Source organism: Arvicola amphibius, chromosome 4 (genome assembly GCF_903992535.2).
Source record: "Arvicola amphibius chromosome 4, mArvAmp1.2, whole genome shotgun sequence".
Taxonomy (NCBI): domain Eukaryota; kingdom Metazoa; phylum Chordata; class Mammalia; order Rodentia; family Cricetidae; genus Arvicola; species Arvicola amphibius.
This window is the reverse complement of record NC_052050.1, coordinates 33,918,896-33,926,757: the sequence shown is the minus strand read 5'-3', so window position 1 is coordinate 33,926,757 and position 7,862 is coordinate 33,918,896. Positions and strand designations below refer to the sequence as shown.

Here is a 7,862-nt window from a genome sequence, read left to right as displayed (position 1 = left end):
GGAAGTGTGTCACCGTGGGCGGTGGGGGCTTTAAGGTCTCTTTTGCTCAAGCTTCCCTCAGCGTGACACTGAGACCATTTCCTGTTACTTGCAAGATGTAGGGCTCTCAGCTACTTGTCAAGCACAATGTCTGCCTCCATGCTCCCCATCATAATGATGATGGACTGAATCTCTGAAACTGTAAGCAAGCCACCCCAATTAAGTGTTTTCCTTGTCAGAGTTGCTGTGGTCATGGTGTCTCTTCAGAGCAATAGAAACCATGAGACGACAAGCAAGAAGATAAAGGAACAGGGCTGAGAGGGCTCTCACTTTAAAAACCCTTACCAGCACATTCCTTAAGTACTCCTAGCATAATATCTGTAATTTTTATTATTAATCATATTTCAAGAATGAGATCATGGTAGGCTGTCAGACATTATATGGATTTGGACGAATCAAGACATTATTAATATATGGTAATTCTGCAAAGCCAGAAGTTCCAAAGCAATACGTATTCCCTGAAGATTAAAATCCTTCCTAGTCGGCAGAAAGCCCAAACAGCACATGAGACCCTGAGCAGCCCAGTACTTGGGCTGGAAGCTGCTTGCCATGTTTGTACTTGAGGATGCTACTGCAGCGGCGCTCAGTTGCGATGTCTCAGCTGTAAGTCCTACTTAGTCTGCCTGTGAGAAATCCAGAACAACATCTACATATTATAGCTCTTACTCACATACCTAATTATAGTTAATTTGATAGAGGATGGCTTTTATCTCCCAACTGAGGATTCTGGAGTTAAAGGGAAGGTTTTAAATGGCTTACTTAAGAATCCACTGGTCGACTTTTATGCTGCAGGAACCACATGAGCTAGGCTAGAAAATTAATACATTCTTAAATTTCCTTCTTAAAATGATCTGTACCACATAATTTCACACCTTAAAGCTTTACCATTTATCTTTTGGTCTGTTTGATTATCAAACTTCAGAGTGTAGGTTAGTCCGGTCCTGCCTGTGTTTTCAGAAATGGACATTTTCTTAGACTATAATCGCATTGCAAAGCTAGGCATGGGTCGGGCACAGCCTGGACTACAGAGCAAGACTAAAAAATAAAACAAAATAAAAATCTCACTTATACATTTATACATTGGATGCTTTGTGCAACACTGGCAGTCTTGAGTTGTAGTACCAGATACCCTGCAGCTGGTACTGTGCTCTTTCCACAAACGCACGGACAAGCCCTGGCCTGTGGCCTGCTGCCCAGAACAAGGCAGTGTGGAGATTCTGCAGCCCTGAACAATTCACTGGGTACAGTGCACGACATACATGGCTGACAGTAATACTGAGAAATGTGTGCCAGGTTGCACCGCCTGAAGTGGCAATGTGTTCAATCCCAGTCTTCCCAAATGAAATCATATAGGAGCATGAATGTATTGGAAGTTGAAACAAATGCCCCCCCCCCAACTGTTAAAATTCTCAAATGCGTACGTGAAAATACAATACAAATCTTTATTTCAATAATTATTAATACCCAGGTTCACCTGAGATTCTCCTTTATCCTCACACAAGGTTGGTATGTCAGTAAACGCACGCGCCCACATCTGACCTCCCTCACAGTGAGAGCCTGCCGGTCTCACTCAAACCTGCTCCATTCATCAGAATGGCATTCCCTTTCTAGAACCAACTTAATTTTACACTTTATTGTTGAGATGGGATGTTGCTTTATTGTCCAGGCTACTCTCAAATGCCTGAGCTCCAGTGAGCAATCAGAGCTTCTCAAGTAATTGGGACTACAGGTGGGGACAGCCGACAGACTTTTCATTCTCAGCCACAGCCTTGCACAGCTCCAGGGATTTGACCTGAGCAAGGGGCAGCCAGGGAATAAAGAAATGACAGAGGTGGTGTCAGGTTATACAGATGAACAGGGAGGTGGGATTTATGGTTTACAGCCAACAAAGGAGGCAGGGTTTATGGTATACAATTGAACACGGAGGCGGGGTTTATGCTATGCAGCTAACTCGGAAGCAGGATTTATGGTACACAGCTGAACAGAGGAGAGTCTAGCTCCTCCTTCATAGGAAAATCTCTATAAGGGAGCAGTGTTCACGTCATAATCACCCAGGGAAATGCTCCCGTGGACATTTCTGCCCACACTGTCAACATCCACACAGGAACCTAGAAAGGTTTTGCCATTACTGAGCCTTACTCAAGGGTTAGGCTTTACCATTTTGCCATGGGTCTGAGGCCCTTTGATCCTTTACCTGGCCATGCCCATGCCAACAACACATAGCCAGCTCAAAAGCCAGGGCTCCCTGTCCCCCACAGTTCTCTGATTTTCTGAACAATACTCATTTTCTCCTATTCCTTGGAAACCCTGCTCAACATTTGTCTCATTCCATTTTCTTTTCTTTTATACCTTCAAGCACTTTAATCCACAATGTGATAAATCAGTTTAGATTAAAAACAAGTTGAAGAGAAAAACTGACCTTAATAATGACATTTCAAAAAATGACTTTGATAAAATGTCTATTATTTTAAATTCTATTAGTGAAATACATTACAGGTTTAAAATATGCTGTCAGATAAGTTTTATTTGACTCTCAAAAAAATATGAAACAGGGGCTGGAGAGGTGGCTCAGTGGTTAAGAGCACTGCCTGCTCTTCCAAAGGTCCTGAGTTCAGTTCCCAGCAACGACATGGTGGCTCATAACCATCTGTAATGAGATCTGGTGCCCACTTCTGGCCTGCAGGCAGACACAATACTGTATACATAATAAATAAATAAATCTAAAAAAATATGAAACACTTCACAGATCTGCAAGTCATTCCTGCTTAGGGGCCATGCTAATCTTTTCTCTGTTGTTCCAATTTTAGTAAATGTGCTGCCAAAGCCAGCACTCACTCTATTTCCTATGATTCACTGATCTATTTTCATTTCTATTATATCTATGTTTTTCTTTTTGGTGTTTTGAGATAGGTCCTCAGGTAGCCCAGGCTGGCCTTGAACTTGATAGGTCACTATATCTAAGGAGAGCCTTCATCTCCTGATCCTCCTATCCCTACCTTCCAAGTGCTGGAAATACAGGTGAGTGCCAGCATGCCCAGCTCTGTCAGATTATCTTTATGAAGGCTTGGGAACGTCATATGCATACATATATTCATGAAGATGCATTGTGTCCACAGACTGTCCATCACAGTTCCGCATCTGTAGTATAAGCATCCACTGACTTGGACTGCCAGACCCTGTGCACCTAGTTCCGCACTATGTCCCAATCTGCTGCTTACATACTGAGCTAGGTTGCCTCCAGTACATCGGTCCACTTTCCAAACAGACAAGAGGAATGAAAGCAAGGAACTATTGTAAATGAAAGAGGGTTTTCGATTTCTGTGATGTTTTTCATGATGTTCAATACTTTACATGTACTCCTCTTTATGACTGTAATTTCCCCTTAAAAGGCTAATAGTACATCAGGATTATCAATACAACCTATTCCCTCATTTAATCTTGAAGCCAAATTGCTCACACTCAGATCCCCTCATAAATAAGCACAATGTTCCAATTGAGCTCTTGGCAGCAGAATGTGTTCACAATGAGGAACCTTCACTGGCTTGGCAGGAAGGACAGAATTAGCTAATTACAGTACAGTCTCCTTTATCTGCTTTCATTGCGATAAGGGGCAATCTGGCGACATCCAAAGGCAAATGATCCAGAAAGACGTCTTAGGATCCTTCTGCAAAGATGGTAATCTCTCCAAGTCATCTTAGATCGGCCATTTTGCCACCTAAAATTTCCATGATGGTAAGAAGAACTCCAAGATGTTTTCACAAGAATGAAGTTTCAAAGTCCTGCTGTACAAGCCAGTCAAGAAGTGTTATTTTGGAGAGGCTGAAAACCTTTGGGGGCCAGATTTTAAGATAAGAGATAAAGGTAAAATACAGTCCTTGCCATAAAAGAGGTCAAATTTTCTTTGGGAGAGAAAAAGTTAAATAAAAGACTATTTGAAAGCAAATGAACATATTTTGGAGGTAGTGTTCAGAAGTCTTTCTTTTGGGGAGCAATTCAGAGACTTAAAGCATCAAAAATAAAGAATTCAAAAAATTTAAGAATTTTCATTTCTCACTGTGTTACCAATTATGATGACTACTAGGTTGCTGGTCTAGGACAAAAACAGACCACTGTTGTGGGCTTTAAGACTGAGCTACAAGAAGCTAGGTGTGGTTGTGCACAACTTTAGACCCAGCACTTGAGAGGCAGAGGCAGGCAGAGTTGAAGGCCAGCCTGGTCTACAGGGCAAGTTTCAGGACAGCCAGGGCTACACAGAGAAAGCCTGTCTCAAAAAAATTTTAAAAATAAATAAAAAAAAGAGTGAGCTACACGAGAGACACTTCTTTTCCATGATTTATATTCTGCTTGCTTCTAAAATAGACAAGAGGAAACCTGCAGAAGAAAACAATGTGTGCTATTTATGGTTAAGACAAAATTTGCCCCTTAAACAATATAGGAATAAAGGTAGACAGTGAGGTGAGTCTAAGCTATCTGGAGTAAAAGTACGGAAACCAGCTTCCATCCCCAGCACTCTCCTACACGCGGTGTGGCGCTGTCAAGCACAGCATCACCACAGGTGCGCGTAGAGTTGATGTAGAGTGCATTACAATGCCCCCCTTCCTTGGCGAATTTAGAGAATCAAAAGTAAAATAGAATTCTGAGACTTCTGTCCTGCCTTCATTTCCTTATCTTTTAACAACAAAGGATAAAAATGATAATAAAATCTTTCTTGGTTTGAGCGGGGAGCTTGGTTTTTTGTTTGTTTGGATGTGAGGCCTTGCTACATACCCCAGGCTAGCACCCTATGGTGACACTTCTTACTCAGCCTCCCAAACACTAGGGTTACTTAGTAAGGATGCAAACTGCAAAAATAAAATTATGCCATTAGAGCAGTGTTTCTCAACCTGTGGGCTATGACGCCTTTGAAGGGGTCACATATCAGATATCCTGCATATCAGATATTTAAATTATGATTCATAACAGTAGTAAAATTATAGCTATGAAGTAGAAACAAAATAATATTATAGTGAGGGGGGTCACCACAACATGAGGAACTGTATTAAAGGGTCGCATGGTTGAGAACCACTGTATAGAGGATGTCTAGTCAGGCATTTTCATGCTGTGATGAAATGCCATGACCAAAAGCAACTTGGAGAAAAAGAGTTGATTTGGCTCACATATCCACAGTCACAGACCACTGAGGAAAGCCAGTGCAAGAATTCAAATGGAGCAGAATGTGGTGGAATATTATTTTAACTAGGCAAAGATATATTGCATTTGTTTTATGTTGCAGAATATTACTTTAACTGTGTAACAGTGTCCTACATTTGTTTGTATGGCATCTGTTTAGCGATGTAAGGATGTGTGTTTAATTATACAAAGATGTGTTGCACCTAATTGGTCTAATAAAGAACTGAACAGCCAACAGTTAGGCAGAGAAAGGACAGGCGAGGCTGGCAGGTAGAGAGAATGAATAGGAAGAGGAATCCAAAGAGAGAAGGAAGAGATGAGAACAGGGAGAAAGAGAAGGAGAGGCCTGGGGACCAGAAAGCTGCCAGCCAGGTCGAGAAGCAGTGAACGTGAGATATACAAGCAGAAAGAAAAGTAAAAAGCAATGAGGCAAAAGTAGATAAAGAGAAACAGGTTGATTTAAGTTAAAAGAGATAGCCAGAAACGACCCTAAGCTGGACTGAGCATTCAAAACCGAGTCTCCGTGTTATGATTTGGGAGCTGGTTGGCCCAAAAGAAAAAGACTGAAGCAGGAGATGATGATAAAGCCACAGAGGTGTGTTGCTTACTGACTTGCTCCCATGCTCAGCCTGCTTTCTTATAAACCCAGGACCACCCACCTCAGGTGGTCCCACCCACAATGGGCTGGGCCATCCCCATCAATCACTAACTATGAAAACACCCTATAGCCTACAGCCCAATCTTATGGAGCGGAGCCATTTTCTCAACTGAGGTTTCCTCCTTACAGATGATTTTAGTTTATGTCAAGTTGACATAAAACAAGTCAGGACAAAGAAGCAGCAGAAACCCATTCACTTTGTGTCTGTTAGTCAATAATCAATAACATCTTATAGACACAAGTAAAGGGAGATTTGGGGTTACATGGATGCCTATACATCAGTTAGCAAATGTCTTTTTTGGTTTGTTGGTTTTGGGGATTTTTGTTTTGTTTTGTTTTGATTTGTTATTGTTGATTTTTCAAGGCAGGGTTTCTCTGTGTAGCCCTGGCTGTCCTGGAACTTGCTCTGTAGACCAGGCTGGCCTCAAACTCACAGAGATCCGCTTGCCTGCACCACCACTGCCCAGCTATGTCTTCATTTTCTTCCTACCAATTTTGTTCTGATTGCACAGTCCATAGAAAGTAATAAACTTTGAACATGAAAAACAACCCAGACCAAGATCATCACTTTTGACACTATAATGCAAAAGATGAATTTAAATTTTCTATTTTAAAAGGCAGACTCCCACTTATGTTATTATAGATATTTAACTCTTCCAATTTTCTCCCTAGTGAATCAACTATAAATATTTCAAACCAATAGAAGACTAATTTACTCTGGAAAAAAATCATACCAAGATAAGTCACCTAAAATGCTATCAAAAGTGTGGAAAACAGTCTCAAGATAAATTATCAACAAACATAAATTCACTATCAAAATCACAAAAAGGGGGTTAGCATAGTGGTAGACCTTTTAATATTAGCTATTTGGGTAACTGGGGCAGGAGGATCTTTGCAAGTTGAAATCAGCCTAAGCAACATACTGACTTTCAGGCCAGCCTGTGGCACAGTGTGGACCCTGTCAACAAATAAACAAATCAACAAACCAATAGGACTGGCGAGAGGACTCAGCAGTTAAGAGAACCCATTCAATACTTTGTGTGTGTGTGTGTGTGTGTGTGTGTGTGTGTGTTTCGAGACAGGGTTTCTCTGTTTAACAGCCCTGACTGTCCTGAAACTCACTCTGTAGACCAGGCTGGCCTTGAACTCACAGAGATCCACCTGCCTCTGTCTCCCTGAGTGTGGGATCAAAAGTGTGCGCCACCACTCTTACGGACGACCTGAGTTCCCAGGACCCATGTAGCTCACAACCTTTTGTAATTCCTGTACTTCTTGGGAACCTCTACTCATTTGCACATATTGACACATATATACATCATTTAAAAAAATAAAGCAAGTCAGGTGGTGGTGGTGTATGCCTTTAATCCCAGTACTCAGGAGGCAGAGGCAGGGGGATCTCTGTGAGTTCAAGGCCAGCCTGGTCCACAACAGTTAGTTCCAGGACAGGCTCCAAAGTGACAGAGAAACCCTGTCTTAAAAGACAAAAACAAACAAACAAACAAACAAAAGAATCCTTGCTGAAAGCTGACAAAGTACTTACACCTTTTGAACTTTTATCTGAGTGCAAAGTGTGAGCATCGGAGGGTCACTTGATGTTATAGGCAAGGGTATGGCCCTCAAGGGAAACTCCTGAGGTGGGCTGCAAGAACAGAAACAACTTTCCTGGGCAGTCACTCAGTGGCTAGGGGCATTTGCCTAGCATGTGTGAGACCTGGATTCGATTCCCAGCACTGAAGAACATTTTTTTAACTGAATGAGAAGCCCAAATAACCAAAGAACGTGTGGTGTGAAGTGTTATGCCTGACACTGTAAGGACTGTTCTAGAATGTAACTGTGGTGCTCTGAGAACAGAACGCAATGTAGTAGCAAGTCAACTACATCAGCAGATGGCCCTGCCTGCCTGCCTGCCTCCAGCTGAAACACCCCAAACCAACAGCTGAGTTTCTCCTAATGTATTCGAAACTTCTCTTTTCTCCAGTCTGAATAAAATTGGACT

At 41.9% G+C, this 7,862-nt stretch overlaps 1 non-coding gene across 1 annotated transcript; it reads right to left on the bottom strand.

The window, feature by feature from the left end:
* Nucleotides 1-2,763: 2,763 nt before the first annotated feature.
* LOC119813780 lies at nucleotides 2,764-2,870 on the bottom strand. Its single transcript, XR_005285240.1, has one exon. It is a non-coding gene; the product is annotated as a U6 spliceosomal RNA (small nuclear RNA).
* Nucleotides 2,871-7,862: the final 4,992 nt, after the last annotated feature.